This window comes from Coffea eugenioides, unplaced genomic scaffold, assembly GCF_003713205.1.
Source record: "Coffea eugenioides isolate CCC68of unplaced genomic scaffold, Ceug_1.0 ScVebR1_2273;HRSCAF=3270, whole genome shotgun sequence".
Taxonomy (NCBI): domain Eukaryota; kingdom Viridiplantae; phylum Streptophyta; class Magnoliopsida; order Gentianales; family Rubiaceae; genus Coffea; species Coffea eugenioides.
Genome location: NW_020862745.1, coordinates 19,220 through 42,959, shown reverse-complemented (window position 1 = coordinate 42,959; position 23,740 = coordinate 19,220). Strand labels below are relative to the sequence as shown.

General features: G+C 39.1%; 1 pseudogene; it reads left to right on the top strand.

The window, feature by feature from the left end:
• Nucleotides 1-692: 692 nt before the first annotated feature.
• The window catches only part of LOC113756393, a 33,365-nt pseudogene continuing 10,317 nt past the window's right edge, over nt 693-23,740 (top strand).

Here is a 23,740-nt window from a genome sequence, read left to right as displayed (position 1 = left end):
CAAGGTTGTGAAAGCCCTGCATCTTCAAGTTCTTCAAGTCTTCCATATATTAAGGCTTGAAATCTTCAAGATCTTTGAATCTTTACCATACAAAGTTGTGAATTCTTCATCAAATTCATCAAGTTCTTCAAATCTTTCATGTGAAAATTTGAAGAAGTCAGCAATTGATCCAAGCACAAGTTGTGAAACCCTTGAATTGACGTTTGAAGAAAAGAATTGAAGAAAGCTTTCTACAGTATTGAGAAAATCATGGATATTATAATTTGCATTTTTTAAAATTTTCATATTTCGTATTTATCGTATACTTTTCTTATCTTGTAATTTTCTGCAAACTTGAAATTTTATTGGGTACAAATTCAGGCACACTCGATGTGTTGAATATACCTAGATACGTGTGATATATTATACATCAATTATAGGGATTAGATAGCCTGATTATTAGCCTGATTATCCTAGTCTAATTATAGGAAGTAGATAGCTAATTATTCTAGCTTGATTTTAGGATCTTGATAGCTTGATTTTAGGATCTAGATTATTTCAATCTTGTATATATATGTCAGTTATACTACTCACACTGAGAGGAGAACAAATGTTATCCCAAAACATCTTCCTCTCTTGCTTCTTCTCTTACAGGTGGAATAGTCTTATCTTGCATCTCTTCTCTTTATATATTCGATTGCATATAACAAACTATGGCTCTAAAGAATGACAAATCCATGGCTACATGTTCCAAGACTGGTGATGCCAAATTTGTTGATAATGGTATGTTGTTACAAACTCTCGTGCTGTTTGTCCAATGACAAGGAGCATAATAAGACCTTTCACTCAAAGTAGCATGGAAACTCCATTTACTTCAACTCCCATCTTTGGTTCAACATCATCCAAAATCTCTTCTTCCATATTAGGGCTGAAGGATGTCTCTGCTTCAATTGAGAAGACTCTTGTCATGCTCAAAATTGGATCTACATCCAAACTTTTGAAGCCTGATAATGACCTATCAAATATTGTATCAGAATCCTCCCATGAAACTCTATAGTCAACATTTCTTGTTGAAGATTCTACTATTCTTCTATTTCTTTCATACTGCATGTTATGGTGACAAGCACTCCAAATTTCAAAGAGCAAGTGGTAAACATGTCCAAGATAATAGAATTAATGATGAATCAACATCAAGGATCGAGATGCTCTCATTACTCAGCTTCTCAACCAAAGATATTCTGCTTCTAAAGGAAGTTATATAGACTTCAAAGTACAACAAGAACATGAGATTTCATCATTTAAAAGAAAAGATAAAGTGAAGGAAGTACACATAACCTCTGAAAGAACAATTCCCATGAAGCAATTAAAGGAGTTTGTTGAAGACATTGCTAAAATCAAACATGAAAGTGATTTGAAGTCAAGCTTCAATTATTCCAAGCCTTATACTATGAGAATTGACAATCTCATGATGCCTACTAGATATCAACTACCCAAGTTTAGCAGTATGATGGGAAAGGGAATCCAAAGCAATACATAGTCCATTTCATTGAAATTTGCAACAATACTGAAATATATGGTAACTTTCTAGTCGAACAATTTGTCTAATCTTTGAAGGGCAATGCATTTGATTGATATACTAATCTCTAGCCTGGATCCATTGAAAGTTGGGAGCAACTTGAGCAAGAGTTTCTAAATCATTTCCATAGTATTCAAAGAATGATTAGCATGTTAGAATTGACAACGCACACCAATGGAAAAATGAACCCATAGTCAATTATATTGATAGGTAGAGAAGTCTATGCCTAAATTATAAAGATAGACTTTTTGAAGATTTTGAAATTAACAAGATTTTGTGGTAAGAAGATGGCAATGTTCGTGAGTAGATCAAAAGCTATGAAGATCTACAAAGAAATTGTGACGCCCCACTTCTCCCAAGGGTAAATCTAAGGGTATCTGCGGAACGCCAGCCTAGTGTCGCGCCCCATTTTTTTAAAAATAAAAATTACCGAGTATTTTATAAAAATAGATTTTAAGTGAAAATGAGTTTTTGATTTGAAAAAAAATGAATATTGTTTTTTAGAAAAATGAATAAGAAAATGGGCCTAAAATGGGGTTTAATAAGTGCGATTATTTTGGCCCAAATTATAGTTTAAAAAGGGTTTTTGAATAAAAAATCGGAGTCACCACTTGGTATTGAGTTAAGGTGTACCAAGTCACCTAAAATGAATTTTAAAGAAAAAGTAGAAAAACCCCTTTTAAACGACTCCAAGTCTTCGAAAATTAGAGAAAAGTGTTCGGGAGTCACATTTGAAGAAAGGGAGGCAAGGATAAAATCCAAGGCACCCTTTCAACCTAGCCAAGGCTAGTCGCGTGATTTAGTCAAAGATTTTCTTATTTTAACCTAAGAATTTATCATATTTGGACGTACTATATGAATGCAAACCCTAGACCTAGTGTATCGTGGTCAACATGTCTCTTCAAATTTTAGTTGGTGCAAATCGCATTAATTACAATACCCAAAAGTAATTATTTGAAGAGGTCACGAATGTGCAAAATATGAGACTCGAAGAAAAAGAAAAAGAAAATAATAATTATACAAATATACATGACCTAGAGGAATGCATCATAACAGGTGCGGGGGCTAATACTCGTGACTTCAATATTCCCTTTGATAGAGGGAATACGAGCGTGCTAAGGTTAGAAAGCCAAACTCGTCTATATCCCATATTCTAGGGGTAACTCTTCTAATCTAGGCAAGCAAAATGATCTAAGCTAGTTCTAACTTTCCTTATACGAAATGTAAGTCTAATGTCATGTCTCACACATAGGGTTATATAGAGGAAAATATGGGATAAGGGATATATATAGGGGAAATATGGGATAAGGGATGTGTATACAAGGGAAATGTCATGCAAAAATAATAAAAAACCCTAAAAAGTAGAAAATATGCATGAGAGTGTAGTGATTGTCACACAAACATGATCTAACGCGTGGATGGTCCCTAAGGATCTAGCGTTGGACTAGTCCATGTCTATAAGTCCTCATTAGCATTGGACTAGTGAGAAGTTAGAAAGGAGGGCCACAACTAGCGTTGGATTAGTGCGGAATCGGAAAAAGGGGGGCCACAACTAGCGTTGGACTAGTGTGGTGACGTTAAACATTTATTACAATCAAATAAATCATGTAAAACATAATAAAGAAAATAAACACATAAATCACATATAGCACCTAGTACATATGTGAGAACCCGTAAAACCCTAATTATTTTCTTAGGGTTTAGTTCCCTTTAATTGCATGTTTTCTGCATTTTCTGGTTTAGAAATATTTTCTTAGTGGATTTTATGAGCAATTATAGTTTTAAGATGATTTTTCTAGCATTGGAGAATTTTTAGAAAATTAAGAGTAAATAGTGGACGTGGGACCCACTAGTGCGAAAAGTTCGGAAAAATTCGGCCAATAAGGTTAAGTTTCGGATACTGTTTAAAATTTATCGGGTGTTAAGTGATAAGTAGAATGTGTGAAGTGATTGATGTGAGAGAGGAAAGAAAGATAAGAATGCATTTATGGAGGTGACAAGTGTCACCTCCTCATTGGAAGTTTTTTTAAGAATTACTATTCCCAATTTTGACTTTTTTGACCAAAGGATTATATATCAAAAAAAATGCACAAAAAATCACCATTTTTCTTCTCTTGTTGGCCGGCCACCTTGAGCAAGGAAGGAAGAAACTTTCTTCACCATTCAAGCTTCTACTTGTTGCAAATCAACCAAAAACATTGGTTACATCCAATTCCATTCCATACAATCTTACCTTCTAGTGCTAGTAAGTTGTTTATTGAAGCTTGGTTGAAGGTTTAAGGTGTTCAACAACCTCTTCTCTCTTGTTTCTTGGTAAGTGAAGCTTGAACACCCTCTTACACCCTATGAAGCTTAAATTATGCTTAGTAGTGCTTGAAGTGCTGAAATTTCTGGTTTTATCTTGGTTTGAAGTGATTTGGTGAAGTTTTTCATTTTATTGATGATTTTTCTGGTTTAATATGATCTTGATGTTGGGTGCTTGTATGATGGATTGTAATGGTTGGAAATGACTCTAGTGAGTGTGAATTGTGGTTAAATGCAATCAATTTTGGATTTGGTGTGAAAATTGAAAAGTTAGGGTTCTTAAATCCCCTATTCTGTCCGAAATTTTAGGTCATAGCTAGAGGCCGAATTGGACTTTGCTCAAAACATGAAAGTTGTAGGTATTGGTGAGTAAGAAGTGCCTGCAAAATTGCAGGGAATTTAGAGTAGTATAGAGAGAGTTATGCCGTTTTTACTGTTGCTGTTTTTGGTGAACAGAATGTGCGGAACTGCGATAGTAATTGCCTATTTTGACTGGATTTGGTTTGGATTTTGAAGTTGGTGTCTTCTGATGAAATGTTACTGGATGTCTTAGCTATCATATGCCTTTGGAATTTCGGCATTTGGACTTGTATAGACTGAGTTATAGTAATTACAGTTTTCTGTGTTTTGCAAACCTGTTTTGGTAATTCTGGTATAGTATTTGGCACTTTCGACCTAGTTAAGCTAGGAACTGGATTGAGTGCCCTTCTACATTGTTGTAGCCCTGTTTCATAGCTTCGAATCGGTGGGTCTTACACCCCCAACCGATAACCGTAGTGAAATTGACGCCATTACCGCATTATAAGATCAAACACGGTTTTTCTATTAAGGCTTAAGTTAAGGTCATATATTAATTGCTGGTTTGCTACCATGTTTATTTATGCATATGAGACCCTATTGGGGTTGTGTTCAGCATTGTTTTATGACTCGTCGTCGAGTCTCTCTTAGGGCTTGCTTTCATTTTGGTTGTTTCCTAGCTAACTTTTGTACTTGTACCACTTTGAGCCCTGTACGGCTTTTGGGAAATGAGATGACCTTTGGTGTGAAATGTTGGGGCTAATTTGAGGAAATAATGAAGCCTTAATGGCTGGAAAAGTAAGAATTTTAGGGACGGTGCTGCCCGATTTTCTAGGCCGTTTGGTTCCTTTAAGTAGATTTGCCTTTTGGTGGAAATGAAAGGCTTTTGGGTTGTTTGCGCCTAAGTCTTCATGTTACCTTTTTGTTTCCAAGAAAATCATGTTTTCCACCCTTGCATTAGTAATTATTTTGGCGAGGCATACGACTAGTAGTCGAGCCTCATGTGCATTGTGTTTACTCGATTCTGGAAGTAAAACCTTCAATTGATTTATTTTGATTATTTTAGGGTTTCTTGGCGATTAAGGCCAATATGAAGTGAAAACTTTTGAAGTTAAGCCGGTGAGTGTACCACTCCCCTCCATTGCTATTTAACTTGATTTCTGCTCTGCAATCTGTTTATTTGTTCGAGACGAGGGTGTACTTTATCACACTCGTTCTCTAGTCTGCTCATATGCCAATTTACTATGCAAAAATTTGAATCTGTTATCTGTGTCTGCATCTGTTCGGATTTCTATGACCTATGAGCTCAATCCTGTGGCTAAGTTATTCGAGTCGGGCCGGCAAGGGCCTGGACGATTAGATAACGAACCACGGTAGTCTGTTCGGGGATTTTGGGTATTGAGACCCTTTGTGAGGACTCGCAAAATTTACTTATTTAATCTCCTATTTCTAGCTTATTTAATTATTTATTTGGTCTTTTACTCCGAATATTATTTTCTAAGCTCTTGAGACCTAATTACATGGAAATATAGTTTCATTATATTTTTAAAATGACTTGTTTCAAAAATTAATTTCCGAAAGCCCGATAAGTGAAATAGTGCACGTTCATTTGGAACGATAGCCGATTTGAGGATACACTGAGCTCAGAAAAATTGGAGATACGTGCCTTAGTCTTAAAATAGGAATTTTAATGTTTAAATACTCAAGTGATGGTTAGTAGTACGGACGTTATAAGAATTTCTCGGAGGTTTCGCGTTATAGCGATAAAATTGACGGTACACGTTTCCACACGCGTGACTTTATTTGAGGGACCTTAGACCCTTATTTCGGGATAATTAAGAGTGAATATTATCTACATGAATATAAGTGCATTAGAGGTTTAGTGCACTAGTGAACCAAACGCGCGAGAAATCGAGCCGAAACGCGCCCAAACGCACCCTAGTGAGAGTTGACTTTGGGGATGATTTTTGCACCACACATTGTGTCTTCCTTAAGAAGCTAAATTTAGACCAAACACTCTCTCTCTTAGTCTCTCTCTTGGCCGAATTCTCTGCAGCAAAAACACAACACAAAGTTGCCATTTTCATCTTCAATTCTTGCACAAAAACTTCATGGATTCACACCAAATTTGAACTACACTTAGCTTGTCACGTGGAGAGATCATCTAGCTAGAAAAAGGAGGAGTTTCTCACGGTTTCTTGGAGCATCTTGAGGACCGAAATTTCTGGTTTAAAGCAACAAGGAGGTATAACCTCATCCTACACCTTAAGCTTGGTTTATGATGGTAGAAATGCATCCTTAAGCTATTGCATGTGTATGGGTATCTTGATATTGTTGGAAAAATGTGAAAGTGGGCTCTATGGATTCCCACACTTGGGTTGTTGCTGATTTGATGATTGATGGTGGATATATTGTTGGTTTAGTGGTTAAAATGATGGATTAATGGTGTGTAATTGATAGAAATTTCATTGGGTGCAAGAGGCAAAAGTTTCCGATTTTACCCCTGCCTTGTCCGACCACTTTTGTGCAAAATTTTGAGGTTCTAATGACTTGATTATGTTGTTTACATGTTATTGTGAGTGTGTACAAAATTTCATTGAAAAATAACATGATTTGGTTGGTCAAATGAATTGATTTCGAAAGTTAGCAAATCTGGAAAATGATTCCCGTATTGCCCAGGCAGTCATTTTGTATCGGCTATAACTCTTTACTCCGATGTCGAAATCAAGTGCCGTTTGCGGCATTGGAAACTAGACATTCTCAGCTTTCCATTGGTACCAAATTCACGTTCTGGTTCCACTTGAGTGAGCCACACCATTCGTTTGAAAATCACTGCCCTGTTTCGTTGCTCTCCAGGAGACAGGACAGAAATTGCTTCTTGATGCTCAAAAACGAGCTGTTTGTAGATAGAATTTGAAAATGGTTTCTTCTGAGAAAATTCAGCTTTATAAGAGAGCTTTCCAACGCCATCAACCACGTCCAATTCCAAGTTGAATTGAGTGAGTTGTGGCCAAAGTTTGAAACTGCTACAGTGATAGAATTTTCCACTTGGACAGATTTGTAACTAACAATGATTTGGGACTTGTTGTTTTGGAAAATTTGATGTCCAACACCTACCAAACTTTAGATTAGATGTTCCTTGGACTTTGTTTTACAAATAAACCAGATTTGGGTTGGTTGCTTTGGACAAAATATTTAAAAAGGAAAGAAGAGCTAGAAGACAGTTTTACCTTGGGAAATTTCCTGAACTTTGATGGTTTAGTTAACTACCTTCCCGTGTGAATTTTCAAATGAAATTTGATAGAAGAGTAATCCTCATATGGAGGTTTAATTGTACAAAATTTGGTAATATTCTAAGACCATTTTGATATGCAAATGATGTCACAAAATTCGCTCATCGAATCTGGAAAACTTTTCGTTTTCTCTTAGCCAAATGGTCAAATCTGATTTGGAGAGTTTTATTTCTAGAATTTGGATGTCAATGGTCTTTAAATTGCTCAGTGGATGTTTATGAACTCTTGGTTTCAATAATGGAGAGATTTGAAACTGATTTCATGGTACAAAAGTTTGTAAACAAAAGAAAAAGTGAGAAGGTAGTTTAGCCTTGAAACTCTTCATAAACTTTGGTTGTTTTAATGACTACCTTACCGTGTGAGTTTTCGTATGAAACTTGGTAGAAACGTTGTTCACATATGGAAGATTTAGTGTACCAAGTTTTATGTAATTCCACTGCCAACTCGGTGACCAAATGATGCTTCGAATTTAGTTTTTAAACCTGGAAAATAGCCCAACCGTCTTAACTTTTTCAGCAACTTGGAGCTACTATATCTTGGTGCTCGAAACTCCGTTTCTCATTCCGCTTGTTTTGTTATACTCATGGATTGCAACACTAATTTATTTCCAAATTTCAAAGGTTAGTTCAAAACAAGTGAATTTTGCCGAATTTCCAAAATTGGCCAAAAACCAACCTTGAAACTGTCTTAGTATTCTACAGCAGTAACTTTGATCCAACTTTTGAATACCTTCCATTTGGGATCATGGAAAAGTGTCTTCTAGAAACTTGTAGTACTCGGAATGTAGTTTCCAATGGTATCAAGCGTTCCAATTTTGGACCTACGTAGTGCAAGATACGATTTTTTCTAAAATTGACACCCAAAGCTGAAATTTGGCAATTTCTTAGAAAATGAGATTTTGGAAACTTGCCTTCTTTTCTCGATACCGATTGAACATTTTGAACTCGATTTCATGAAAAATGTTAGTCTCTCTCTTTAGACTTTCAAACTCTACTCTTGAGCCTCGATTATTAATAATTAAGGCCCAATTTATGAATTCCCCTTAGATTGTACAACCTTCTTTGATAAGTAGGAGTTCTAAGTGATAGTGCATAATAGTTAATGGTTATTTGCTCAGGCGCTCAAGGGGACCTTCAAGAGGAACTCGAAGTGGACGCCTAGACACTTGTTTGAGTATTTACTCTCTTGTTGCAATAGGTGAGTGTTCCATATAGGAATACGTAATTGGAATAAGTCTATGACATGCTTAACTCCTGGTCATTAGGTGTTAAGTGCTATATGTTAAGTATTTACCACACTCATGCATATTTGAATAGTGTATACTTGAATTACTCGACATGAAACACCTGAAGTATGTATATTTGAACTATTCGATATGAAACCCTTGAAGAGCATATTTACGTGACTACTTGAACTATTCGATATGAAATGCTTAAAGAGCATACTTATGTGATTACTTGAAATACTAGATATGAAATGTTTGGAGAGCATATTTACATGATGTGTTTAAATGATTAATTATGCTATGGAAGCATAAGTCGGTTGGAGTGAATCTCCTCGACTCTTACGTGGTGAAAGTGAAAAACGGCCAATGGCGGCCTATTGAAATGACATATGTCTACCAATTAACCGTAATTACTACCGTTAACCGTTTACCGTTTACCGTTAACCGTGTTTACTTACCGTTTTCTAATCTATTTGGTTACTTGCTTACTTGGTTATCTGCTTACGTGATCACCAACTTACTTGGTTACTTGACCACCTGATTACTTGATTATCATGAATCACATGTTATATGAAGCTGTCCATCATTATTAGGCGAGTGTGTACTTTACCTCACTCGACCTACTCAAATGATGAATTTTACCTTTTGTCGAATTACTTGGTTACTTGTGCATGTTGTAAGCTCTAAGCTGAACTTGGGCCCTGCCCTTGGTTACTGACCTACTCGAGCCAGGACTGGGCTCGGTCGGGTAGGTTGGAACCCTGGGCCACCGTTTCGGTATACTCGAGTATTACCACTGGAGGGATAAGGCGATGGCCAGACCGTACCGTGGGGATCAGAAGTCATAAGGTGCAGATGACCGACAGAGTTCCACTGGAACACCGTATCCTACCGTATATGTTTACCTTGTATCATGATAATTGTTTCATGCTAAAATGTCAACATGAAATCCTGAACTATGCCTGTGATATGCTCCATACCTGTTACCTGACCAATGTACTTATATCATGATACCTGTCTCATGATAAATGTCTCATACCATGATAAATATCTCAAATTACTCGTACAATGATTATCACCTCATGATAACATGCCAGTGTGTGACCTTGAATCATGCATATGATATGCCCAACTTACTTGATTTATTTGAACTGTTAGAGTGTCTCGGAACCTCACTGGGCTGTGTAGCTCATCCCACGTTGTGGTTTTCTTTTACAGGGTTCGAGACCAAGGGTGCTCGTGAGTAGTACTAGATTGTTTTCTTTTGAAAACTTTAAGTTATATTATAACGGATGGCTATTGTACCCTTTTCCGTTGGGTTGTATTTAAGCTTGGAAGCTGCATAATTGTAAGTGTGAGATATTTGGAGTACTTTAATTATGTATTGAAGTTACTTAAAGTATTTCGAGCTTTTGAATGATGGATTGTAGTGAGTCCTGGCGAGAGCTGGGCAGGCGTCCCGCGGATACCCTTTGGTTCGCCTTAGGGAGAAGTGGGGGCGCTACAATTGGTATCAGAGCTTAGGCTTCAGATTTTGTAGTGTATCCTAGGCTTAAATGTTTAGGATGCCGGACTGTGGGACTATTCTGAAAGTTAAATGATTGCTTGTAATGATGAATTTAGAGCCACTTCACGTGGTCTCTACAAAGGAGCAAGATAGGGCCAAGTAGTGTTATGGTCCTTACTATGTGATTGAGTAAAGACTTAAGTGCCCTTCTAGAAATGTAAGTTGTGAATCATGAATGTTATAGGTTGTAAAACCTTTATCTTGATGATTGGAGGGAATTTGATATGTATGTTGGGTAGGAATCTCGAATGTGGTGATTTACTCTTGGGACCGGCCGGCTCGAGATGTGAATTATCCTATTTTGGATTCTTGAACCCGAGTACTTGGGAGTGGAAAGCAACCATAGGGACTTTATATCTCCATTTGTGGGGAATAAGAATGAATCGATATTTCATGTGAATGGTTACAGGAAACCAATAATTGTTTGGTTAAGATGGTACAATAATTAAGAGTGGAAGATGGAAAATATCGTAACCCAAAAGATCCTTGTGTTGGGATTGAAATCGAGCATGTTAGGGAACGAGAATCGTCTAATTCCAATTAATCTAGTGAATCTCTACTGGTGATCTTTCATAGTGAGACGATGGGAGTAGAACTTAAGAGTTTGCGCGTTGGAGATGAATGTACTTGTGATAATCACTTGTTTATTTTTGTTATTGACTTTGACTTGGTATGAACTTTACCTGGCCATAATTTGTGTTATGATTTAATGAACTCTAGTTTGTGTTTACTTGCATAGTGATAATGTTATTTGTGAAAGTATCTTCATCCTCTTTAAATGTTGCTACTGGTATATGAGTGTAGTTCAATTTTAACTAAGTGTAAGGGTTATGCATGTGCGTATAGATTAGTTGTGGACATGGAAACTAGAGGACAACGAAAGGGACGTCAACCTAGACAACCCCGAAATGAAAGAGTAGCTAATGGGTCCGATATCGATCAAAACGTTGAGCTAAGTGCTGGGAGAGGAAATGACCAGATAGGACAAGTTTTAACTCGCATGACGGATATCCTAGAGCTCTTGGTAGCTCAACAAGGTCAAGGTGTTGGACAAGGGAACCAACGTGGAAACCAAGAGATAGGGGAGGATCGAGCTTTAGAGCGGTTTCAGAAATTTTCCCCACCTAAGTTTGCTGGAGGACCTGATCCAGAGGTGGCTGAAAATTGGTTAGAGAATATAAGAAATATATTCGATGCCTTGGATTACACAGAGGAGAGACAAGTCACCTTTGCTGTATTTCAACTTGAAGGAGCAGCCCGAGCCTGGTGGAATGTTATAAGAAACAAGTGGGAAAGAGATCAAACTCCGAGAATTTGGATAAACTTCGTGCGTGAATTTAATGAGAAATTTCTTCCTCCACTTGTCCAAGAAAAGAGAGAAGATGATTTTATAAAGCTTCGTCAAGGAACTTTAAGCGTAGCTGAGTATGAAACACGCTTTACGAAGTTATCTACATATGCCCCAGAATTGGTGGCTACTGAACGGAAGAGAATAAGACGGTTTATCCAAGGATTAGATTTGGAAATCCAAGATGCCTTTGCTGCAGCACAGGTTGAAACATTTAGTGACGCTCTTGAAAAAGCGCAAAGGGTAGAAAGCACAAAATCTCAACTGAGAGCTTTTCAAAAAAGGAAAAGAGATACATCTGACAGTACACTAGGAAAAAATGGACCACCGCCCAAAGTTAGAAAAGAAGTGGATGAAGTAGGACTGTCACTTCCTGCACCACTCATGATAAAGGAACCAAAAGGAACTATGTCACGAGGGACTTCAGTAGGACAAACACGATCAAAGAAAACCTCGCAAGCAAGTCAGGTCACAACACCTCGTCCGACTTGTGGATATTGTGGAAGGACGAATCACACTGAAGAAAACTGTTGGCTAAAGGGACGAAAGTGTATGGGATGTGGGAGTACCAATCATAAAGTTCATGACTGTCCAAGGAGGTATCCACGAGAAACTACTGCTCAACAAGGAAATGGAACTGCCCCTCGACAAGTCAATGGAAGGAGAAACCGACTAGTGACATCTGAAAGAACGCTTGACATGAACACATCACACGGTTCAGAATTGTCTGAGATTACAGAAGGTATGAATTTCGAGGACGAAATTCTTTTAAGGAGGGGAGGTTGTGAGGACTCGCAAAATTTACTTATTTAATCTCCTATTTCTAGCTTATTTAATTATTTATTTGGTCTTTTACTCCGAATATTATTTTCTAAGCTCTTGAGACCTAATTACATGGAAATATAGTTTCATTATATTTTTAAAATGACTTGTTTCAAAAATTAATTTCCGAAAGCCCGATAAGTGAAATAGTGCACGTTCATTTGGAACGATAGCCGATTTGAGGATACACTGAGCTCAGAAAAATTGGAGATACGTGCCTTAGTCTTAAAATAGGAATTTTAATGTTTAAATACTCAAGTGATGGTTAGTAGTACGGACGTTATAAGAATTTCTCGGAGGTTTCGCGTTATAGCGATAAAATTGACGGTACACGTTTCCACACGCGTGACTTTATTTGAGGGACCTTAGACCCTTATTTCGGGATAATTAAGAGTGAATATTATCTACATGAATATAAGTGCATTAGAGGTTTAGTGCACTAGTGAACCAAACGCGCGAGAAATCGAGCCGAAACGCGCCCAAACGCACCCTAGTGAGAGTTGACTTTGGGGATGATTTTTGCACCACACATTGTGTCTTCCTTAAGAAGCTAAATTTAGACCAAACACTCTCTCTCTTAGTCTCTCTCTTGGCCGAATTCTCTGCAGCAAAAACACAACACAAAGTTGCCATTTTCATCTTCAATTCTTGCACAAAAACTTCATGGATTCACACCAAATTTGAACTACACTTAGCTTGTCACGTGGAGAGATCATCTAGCTAGAAAAAGGAGGAGTTTCTCACGGTTTCTTGGAGCATCTTGAGGACCGAAATTTCTGGTTTAAAGCAACAAGGAGGTATAACCTCATCCTACACCTTAAGCTTGGTTTATGATGGTAGAAATGCATCCTTAAGCTATTGCATGTGTATGGGTATCTTGATATTGTTGGAAAAATGTGAAAGTGGGCTCTATGGATTCCCACACTTGGGTTGTTGCTGATTTGATGATTGATGGTGGATATATTGTTGGTTTAGTGGTTAAAATGATGGATTAATGGTGTGTAATTGATAGAAATTTCATTGGGTGCAAGAGGCAAAAGTTTCCGATTTTACCCCTGCCTTGTCCGACCACTTTTGTGCAAAATTTTGAGGTTCTAATGACTTGATTATGTTGTTTACATGTTATTGTGAGTGTGTACAAAATTTCATTGAAAAATAACATGATTTGGTTGGTCAAATGAATTGATTTCGAAAGTTAGCAAATCTGGAAAATGATTCCCGTATTGCCCAGGCAGTCATTTTGTATCGGCTATAACTCTTTACTCCGATGTCGAAATCAAGTGCCGTTTGCGGCATTGGAAACTAGACATTCTCAGCTTTCCATTGGTACCAAATTCACGTTCTGGTTCCACTTGAGTGAGCCACACCATTCGTTTGAAAATCACTGCCCTGTTTCGTTGCTCTCCAGGAGACAGGACAGAAATTGCTTCTTGATGCTCAAAAACGAGCTGTTTGTAGATAGAATTTGAAAATGGTTTCTTCTGAGAAAATTCAGCTTTATAAGAGAGCTTTCCAACGCCATCAACCACGTCCAATTCCAAGTTGAATTGAGTGAGTTGTGGCCAAAGTTTGAAACTGCTACAGTGATAGAATTTTCCACTTGGACAGATTTGTAACTAACAATGATTTGGGACTTGTTGTTTTGGAAAATTTGATGTCCAACACCTACCAAACTTTAGATTAGATGTTCCTTGGACTTTGTTTTACAAATAAACCAGATTTGGGTTGGTTGCTTTGGACAAAATATTTAAAAAGGAAAGAAGAGCTAGAAGACAGTTTTACCTTGGGAAATTTCCTGAACTTTGATGGTTTAGTTAACTACCTTCCCGTGTGAATTTTCAAATGAAATTTGATAGAAGAGTAATCCTCATATGGAGGTTTAATTGTACAAAATTTGGTAATATTCTAAGACCATTTTGATATGCAAATGATGTCACAAAATTCGCTCATCGAATCTGGAAAACTTTTCGTTTTCTCTTAGCCAAATGGTCAAATCTGATTTGGAGAGTTTTATTTCTAGAATTTGGATGTCAATGGTCTTTAAATTGCTCAGTGGATGTTTATGAACTCTTGGTTTCAATAATGGAGAGATTTGAAACTGATTTCATGGTACAAAAGTTTGTAAACAAAAGAAAAAGTGAGAAGGTAGTTTAGCCTTGAAACTCTTCATAAACTTTGGTTGTTTTAATGACTACCTTACCGTGTGAGTTTTCGTATGAAACTTGGTAGAAACGTTGTTCACATATGGAAGATTTAGTGTACCAAGTTTTATGTAATTCCACTGCCAACTCGGTGACCAAATGATGCTTCGAATTTAGTTTTTAAACCTGGAAAATAGCCCAACCGTCTTAACTTTTTCAGCAACTTGGAGCTACTATATCTTGGTGCTCGAAACTCCGTTTCTCATTCCGCTTGTTTTGTTATACTCATGGATTGCAACACTAATTGATTTCCAAATTTCAAAGGTTAGTTCAAAACAAGTGAATTTTGCCGAATTTCCAAAATTGGCCAAAAACCAACCTTGAAACTGTCTTAGTATTCTACAGCAGTAACTTTGATCCAACTTTTGAATACCTTCCATTTGGGATCATGGAAAAGTGTCTTCTAGAAACTTGTAGTACTCGGAATGTAGTTTCCAATGGTATCAAGCGTTCCAATTTTGGACCTACGTAGTGCAAGATACGATTTTTTCTAAAATTGACACCCAAAGCTGAAATTTGGCAATTTCTTAGAAAATGAGATTTTGGAAACTTGCCTTCTTTTCTCGATACCGATTGAACATTTTGAACTCGATTTCATGAAAAATGTTAGTCTCTCTCTTTAGACTTTCAAACTCTACTCTTGAGCCTCGATTATTAATAATTAAGGCCCAATTTATGAATTCCCCTTAGATTGTACAACCTTCTTTGATAAGTAGGAGTTCTAAGTGATAGTGCATAATAGTTAATGGTTATTTGCTCAGGCGCTCAAGGGGACCTTCAAGAGGAACTCGAAGTGGACGCCTAGACACTTGTTTGAGTATTTACTCTCTTGTTGCAATAGGTGAGTGTTCCATATAGGAATACGTAATTGGAATAAGTCTATGACATGCTTAACTCCTGGTCATTAGGTGTTAAGTGCTATATGTTAAGTATTTACCACACTCATGCATATTTGAATAGTGTATACTTGAATTACTCGACATGAAACACCTGAAGTATGTATATTTGAACTATTCGATATGAAACCCTTGAAGAGCATATTTACGTGACTACTTGAACTATTCGATATGAAATGCTTAAAGAGCATACTTATGTGATTACTTGAAATACTAGATATGAAATGTTTGGAGAGCATATTTACATGATGTGTTTAAATGATTAATTATGCTATGGAAGCATAAGTCGGTTGGAGTGAATCTCCTCGACTCTTACGTGGTGAAAGTGAAAAACGGCCAATGGCGGCCTATTGAAATGACATATGTCTACCAATTAACCGTAATTACTACCGTTAACCGTTTACCGTTTACCGTTAACCGTGTTTACTTACCGTTTTCTAATCTATTTGGTTACTTGCTTACTTGGTTATCTGCTTACGTGATCACCAACTTACTTGGTTACTTGACCACCTGATTACTTGATTATCATGAATCACATGTTATATGAAGCTGTCCATCATTATTAGGCGAGTGTGTACTTTACCTCACTCGACCTACTCAAATGATGAATTTTACCTTTTGTCGAATTACTTGGTTACTTGTGCATGTTGTAAGCTCTAAGCTGAACTTGGGCCCTGCCCTTGGTTACTGACCTACTCGAGCCAGGACTGGGCTCGGTCGGGTAGGTTGGAACCCTGGGCCACCGTTTCGGTATACTCGAGTATTACCACTGGAGGGATAAGGCGATGGCCAGACCGTACCGTGGGGATCAGAAGTCATAAGGTGCAGATGACCGACAGAGTTCCACTGGAACACCGTATCCTACCGTATATGTTTACCTTGTATCATGATAATTGTTTCATGCTAAAATGTCAACATGAAATCCTGAACTATGCCTGTGATATGCTCCATACCTGTTACCTGACCAATGTACTTATATCATGATACCTGTCTCATGATAAATGTCTCATACCATGATAAATATCTCAAATTACTCGTACAATGATTATCACCTCATGATAACATGCCAGTGTGTGACCTTGAATCATGCATATGATATGCCCAACTTACTTGATTTATTTGAACTGTTAGAGTGTCTCGGAACCTCACTGGGCTGTGTAGCTCATCCCACGTTGTGGTTTTCTTTTACAGGGTTCGAGACCAAGGGTGCTCGTGAGTAGTACTAGATTGTTTTCTTTTGAAAACTTTAAGTTATATTATAACGGATGGCTATTGTACCCTTTTCCGTTGGGTTGTATTTAAGCTTGGAAGCTGCATAATTGTAAGTGTGAGATATTTGGAGTACTTTAATTATGTATTGAAGTTACTTAAAGTATTTCGAGCTTTTGAATGATGGATTGTAGTGAGTCCTGGCGAGAGCTGGGCAGGCGTCCCGCGGATACCCTTTGGTTCGCCTTAGGGAGAAGTGGGGGCGCTACACCCTTGATTCCGGGTATACTCGAGTATTACCATTTTTGTTCGTTTGAGGTGAGCGGGCCCGGTAAAGGGGTGTTTGGTGGACGGAATTCGGTGATAAGAGGGGTCTACGGACGCATTGGTTCTATATACGTTGACGGAGAGTCAACCGGTTAGGATCAAGTATTGCGCTGGAAATTTGGCTCCTGAGAGCCACCCGTATCCTTCTGATTTGAATCATTCGTTCCTTTGCTTTACATCTGACATGTGTATCTGATTTGTTAAATGTGAAATGCCATGATTTTAATGCTACCTGTTTGGTACCTCATTGAGCGCAAGCTCACCCCGTTCTGTTCCTTTTGTTTTCCTTACAGGAAAAATAAATACTTTTGGACTGGATTTGATAATCGGTTGCCGACTTGAGCTAGTTGAACATATGTTTTGTATAGCTCATGTATTAAAACCCTAAGTGTACTTTTGGGCCGTTTCTCTTTTGATTTGGCAAACCGTGTATATGTATTAACTTTTGAAAACTTTTGTATGTCCTTTTGGATTGTAATCGCTAAAGTTCAGATGTGAATGTTTGCGTGCTCTTTCGGTTGGGTTTTGACGGATCGGTTACTATTCATGGCCGGCTCCGGATTTCATCTCATTTTATTTTGGGTTATTTTACCATTTTGACCTGTTTACGCTCGTTTGTAAGTTCCGGATCGCAATAGATAGCTCTAATCTGATCCGTAGTCCTGGCGAGAGCTGGGCAGGCAGTCCGCTAACCCCTTTGGTTCGCCTTAGGGGAAAGTGGGGCTGTTACAATTGGTATCAGAGCCACTTCGCGTGGTCTCTGCGCGGAGTGAGACTGGGCCAAGTGGTGTTGTGGTCCTAATTTCATGAATATGTCTAAGTGCTCGTTTGAGCGTAAGTTATGAACCGGGCATGTGATAAGTGTACGAATCATTATCATAGGACTCGAGGAAGCTAGGTATGTATGTCGGGTAGGAATCTTTAATAAGGATGGTTTACTCTTGGGACCGGCCGGCTCGAGTTGTGAATTATCTTAGATGGGATTCTTGCGCCCGGATACGAAAGATATGAGGGCCTAGGTTAGAAAGGATTTGGTGAACTAGAAAGGCCATTCCTCGGTGGATCGTCTATGTTTGTACTTGACTTAACTGGCTGTATGTATGTGTGCGGCCTAATTTTGACCGACTTGTATATATGTGTTGATCTTGTTTGGAATGTATAAATGTGTGTTATCATAAAAGTTTTGAGTGTTACTTACATGTATCGTGCTTATTTTGGTTTAGCATTCTTGCCTAGACCGAGTGAAACTTATGGAAGGAACACGAAGTGGTTGGGGACGTGGGCGCGGAACTAGACAACCCACGCCGGTTAGGGAAACGGGGGAAACCTCTACTGGACCCAATCCTGAATCCCAAATAGACCCCAATGTGCAGATAGCTGCCGCTATGCAGCAAATGATAAACCTACTAGCACAAGTAGTACAACAACAGGGCCAAAACCCAAACCCTAACCCCGGGAACCCTGGTAACCACGTCGAGAGCGAGGATAGAGCTCTCGAACGTTTTCAAAAGTTTTCCCCGCCAAAGTTTATTGGGGGACCCGACCCCGACGTTGCTGAGAAGTGGCTTGAGAAAATGGTTGATATATTCGCGGCCCTACACTACCCTGACGAAAGGCAGGTCACTTTTGCCGTGTTCCAACTGGAGGGAGCTGCCCGTTCCTGGTGGAACGTAATTAGACAGAAATGGGAGCGGGAGCAGACGCCTAGGACTTGGGTGAACTTCATCCGAGAATTTAATGCAAAGTTTTTCCCTCCTCTAGTCCAGGAGAGGAAGGAGGACGAGTTTATCCGGCTCCGGCAAGGGGCTCAGACTGTGGCGGAATATGAGAGTCAATTCACCCGCCTATCCAAATTTGCGCCCGAACTCATCATGACCGAGCAACGGCGAATAAGGCGTTTTATCCAGGGCTTGAACGTGGAAATTCAAAAAGATCTGGCGGTAGCTCAACTTAATGCCTTTAGTGATGCGGTGGAAAAAGCCCAGCGCGTTGAAACTGCAGGGTTACAAGTTAGAAACTTCCAAGCAAGAAAAAGGGGTTTTCCGGGAAGCAGCTCAGAACAAGCAGATAATAGTACAATCTCTAAAGTTCGCAAGGGAAACGGGGAAGTACGGCAACCAGGGGTGTCGCGTGATGTCCCTCAGGGAGGACTGGTCTCTGCTACTCGTGGTCCCTGTGGATATTGCGGAGGGCCAAGTCATACGGAAACAAATTGCTGGAAGAAAGAAGGAAAATGCTTGCGCTGTGGAAGCGCTGAACATCGGATTGCTAACTGTCCAGCTCGCCTGCGCGAGCGGAGAGGGATTCTGCCACCGACCAAGCCCAATTCTCAGCAACCCGCCAAGAACAACCCTGGACAGACGAAAGGAGAAGGGACGGGATCGAAGGCACCAGCTCGAGTATATTCTCTAGAGCAGCATCAGGTCCCTGACTCGTCTGAGGATGGAGAAGGTATGGTCCGTTGGGTACTCTAGATTTGATAGATTCCGTTAATAAGAAATTTCGAGGACGAAATTCTTTTAAGGGGGGGAGAGTGTGAGAACCCGTAAAACCCTAATTATTTTCTTAGGGTTTAGTTCCCTTTAATTGCATGTTTTCTGCATTTTCTGGTTTAGAAATATTTTCTTAGTGGATTTTATGAGCAATTATAGTTTTAAGATGATTTTTCTAGCATTGGAGAATTTTTAGAAAATTAAGAGTAAATAGTGGACGTGGGACCCACTAGTGCGAAAAGTTCGGAAAAATTCGGCCAATAAGGTTAAGTTTCGGATACTGTTTAAAATTTATCGGGTGTTAAGTGATAAGTAGAATGTGTGAAGTGATTGATGTGAGAGAGGAAAGAAAGATAAGAATGCATTTATGGAGGTGACAAGTGTCACCTCCTCATTGGAAGTTTTTTTAAGAATTACTATTCCCAATTTTGACTTTTTTGACCAAAGGATTATATATCAAAAAAATGCACAAAAAATCACCATTTTTCTTCTCTTGTTGGCCGGCCACCTTGAGCAAGGAAGGAAGAAACTTTCTTCACCATTCAAGCTTCTACTTGTTGCAAATCAACCAAAAACATTGGTTACATCCAATTCCATTCCATACAATCTTACCTTCTAGTGCTAGTAAGTTGTTTATTGAAGCTTGGTTGAAGGTTTAAGGTGTTCAACAACCTCTTCTCTCTTGTTTCTTGGTAAGTGAAGCTTGAACACCCTCTTACACCCTATGAAGCTTAAATTATGCTTAGTAGTGCTTGAAGTGCTGAAATTTCTGGTTTTATCTTGGTTTGAAGTGATTTGGTGAAGTTTTTCATTTTATTGATGATTTTTCTGGTTTAATATGATCTTGATGTTGGGTGCTTGTATGATGGATTGTAATGGTTGGAAATGACTCTAGTGAGTGTGAATTGTGGTTAAATGCAATCAATTTTGGATTTGGTGTGAAAATTGAAAAGTTAGGGTTCTTAAATCCCCTATTCTGTCCGAAATTTTAGGTCATAGCTAGAGGCCGAATTGGACTTTGCTCAAAACATGAAAGTTGTAGGTATTGGTGAGTAAGAAGTGCCTGCAAAATGTCAGGGAATTTGGAGTAGTATAGAGAGAGTTATGCCGTTTTTACTGTTGCTGTTTTTGGTGAACAGAATGTGCGGAACTGCGATAGTAATTGCCTATTTTGACTGGATTTGGTTTGGATTTTGAAGTTGGTGTCTTCTGATGAAATGTTACTGGATGTCTTAGCTATCATATGCCTTTGGAATTTCGGCATTTGGACTTGTATAGACTGAGTTATAGTAATTACAGTTTTCTGTGTTTTGCAAACCTGTTTTGGTAATTCTGGTATAGTATTTGGCACTTTCGACCTAGTTAAGCTAGGAACTGGATTGAGTGCCCTTCTACATTGTTGTAGCCCTGTTTCATAGCTTCGAATCGGTGGGTCTTACACCCCCAACCGATAACCGTAGTGAAATTGACGCCATTACCGCATTATAAGATCAAACACGGTTTTTCTATTAAGGCTTAAGTTAAGGTCATATATTAATTGCTGGTTTGCTACCATGTTTATTTATGCATATGAGACCCTATTGGGGTTGTGTTCAGCATTGTTTTATGACTCGTCGTCGAGTCTCTCTTAGGGCTTGCTTTCATTTTGGTTGTTTCCTAGCTAACTTTTGTACTTGTACCACTTTGAGCCCTGTACGGCTTTTGGGAAATGAGATGACCTTTGGTGTGAAATGTTGGGGCTAATTTGAGGAAATAATGAAGCCTTAATGGCTGGAAAAGTAAGAATTTTAGGGACGGTGCTGCCCGATTTTCTAGGCCGTTTGGTTCCTTTAAGTAGATTTGCCTTTTGGTGGAAATGAAAGGCTTTTGGGTTGTTTGCGCCTAAGTCTTCATGTTACCTTTTTGTTTCCAAGAAAATCATGTTTTCCACCCTTGCATTAGTAATTATTTTGGCGAGGCATACGACTAGTAGTCGAGCCTCATGTGCATTGTGTTTACTCGATTCTGGAAGTAAAACCTTCAATTGATTTATTTTGATTATTTTAGGGTTTCTTGGCGATTAAGGCCAATCTGAAGTGAAAACTTTTGAAGTTAAGCCGGTGAGTGTACCACTCCCCTCCATTGCTATTTAACTTGATTTCTGCTCTGCAATCTGTTTATTTGTTCGAGACGAGGGTGTACTTTATCACACTCGTTCTCTAGTCTGCTCATATGCCAATTTACTATGCAAAAATTTGAATCTGTTATCTGTGTCTGCATCTGTTCGGATTTCTGTTCGGATTTCTATGACCTATGAGCTCAATCCTGTGGCTAAGTTATTCGAGTCGGGCCGGCAAGGGCCTGGACGATTAGATAACGAACCACGGTAGTCTGTTCGGGGATTTTGGGTATTGAGACCCTTGATTCCGGGTATACTCGAGTATTACCATTTTTGTTCGTTTGAGGTGAGCGGGCCCGGTAAAGGGGTGTTTGGTGGACGGAATTCGGTGATAAGAGGGGTCTACGGACGCATTGGTTCTATATACGTTGACGGAGAGTCAACCGGTTAGGATCAAGTATTGCGCTGGAAATTTGGCTCCTGAGAGCCACCCGTATCCTTCTGATTTGAATCATTCGTTCCTTTGCTTTACATCTGACATGTGTATCTGATTTGTTAAATGTGAAATGCCATGATTTTAATGCTACCTGTTTGGTACCTCATTGAGCGCAAGCTCACCCCGTTCTGTTCCTTTTGTTTTCCTTACAGGAAAAATAAATACTTTTGGACTGGATTTGATAATCGGTTGCCGACTTGAGCTAGTTGAACATATGTTTTGTATAGCTCATGTATTAAAACCCTAAGTGTACTTTTGGGGCGTTTCTCTTTTGATTTGGCAAACCGTGTATATGTATTAACTTTTGAAAACTTTTGTATGTCCTTTTGGATTGTAATCGCTAAAGTTCAGATGTGAATGTTTGCGTGCTCTTTCGGTTGGGTTTTGACGGATCGGTTACTATTCATGGCCGGCTCCGGATTTCATCTCATTTTATTTTGGGTTATTTTACCATTTTGACCTGTTTACGCTCGTTTGTAAGTTCCGGATCGCAATAGATAGCTCTAATCTGATCCGTAGTCCTGGCGAGAGCTGGGCAGGCAGTCCGCTAACCCCTTTGGTTCGCCTTAGGGGAAAGTGGGGCTGTTACAATTGGTATCAGAGCCACTTCGCGTGGTCTCTGCGCGGAGTGAGACTGGGCCAAGTGGTGTTGTGGTCCTAATTTCATGAATATGTCTAAGTGCTCGTTTGAGCGTAAGTTATGAACCGGGCATGTGATAAGTGTACGAATCATTATCATAGGACTCGAGGAAGCTAGGTATGTATGTCGGGTAGGAATCTTTAATAAGGATGGTTTACTCTTGGGACCGGCCGGCTCGAGTTGTGAATTATCTTAGATGGGATTCTTGCGCCCGGATACGAAAGATATGAGGGCCTAGGTTAGAAAGGATTTGGTGAACTAGAAAGGCCATTCCTCGGTGGATCGTCTATGTTTGTACTTGACTTAACTGGCTGTATGTATGTGTGCGGCCTAATTTTGACCGACTTGTATATATGCGTTGATCTTGTTTGGAATGTATAAATGTGTGTTATCATAAAAGTTTTGAGTGTTACTTACATGTATCGTGCTTATTTTGGTTTAGCATTCTTGCCTAGACCGAGTGAAACTTATGGAAGGAACACGAAGTGGTCGGGGACGTGGGCGCGGAACTAGACAACCCACGCCGGTTAGGGAAACGGGGGAAACCTCTACTGGACCCAATCCTGAATCCCAAATAGACCCCAATGTGCAGATAGCTGCCGCTATGCAGCAAATGACAAACCTACTAGCACAAGTAGTACAACAACAGGGCCAAAACCCAAACCCTAACCCCGGGAACCCTGGTAACCACGTCGAGAGCGAGGATAGAGCTCTCGAACGTTTTCAAAAGTTTTCCCCGCCAAAGTTTATTGGGGGACCCGACCCCGACGTTGCTGAGAAGTGGCTTGAGAAAATGGTTGATATATTCGCGGCCCTACACTACCCTGACGAAAGGCAGGTCACTTTTGCCGTGTTCCAACTGGAGGGAGCTGCCCGTTCCTGGTGGAACGTAATTAGACAGAAATGGGAGCGGGAGCAGACGCCTAGGACTTGGGTGAACTTCATCCGAGAATTTAATGCAAAGTTTTTC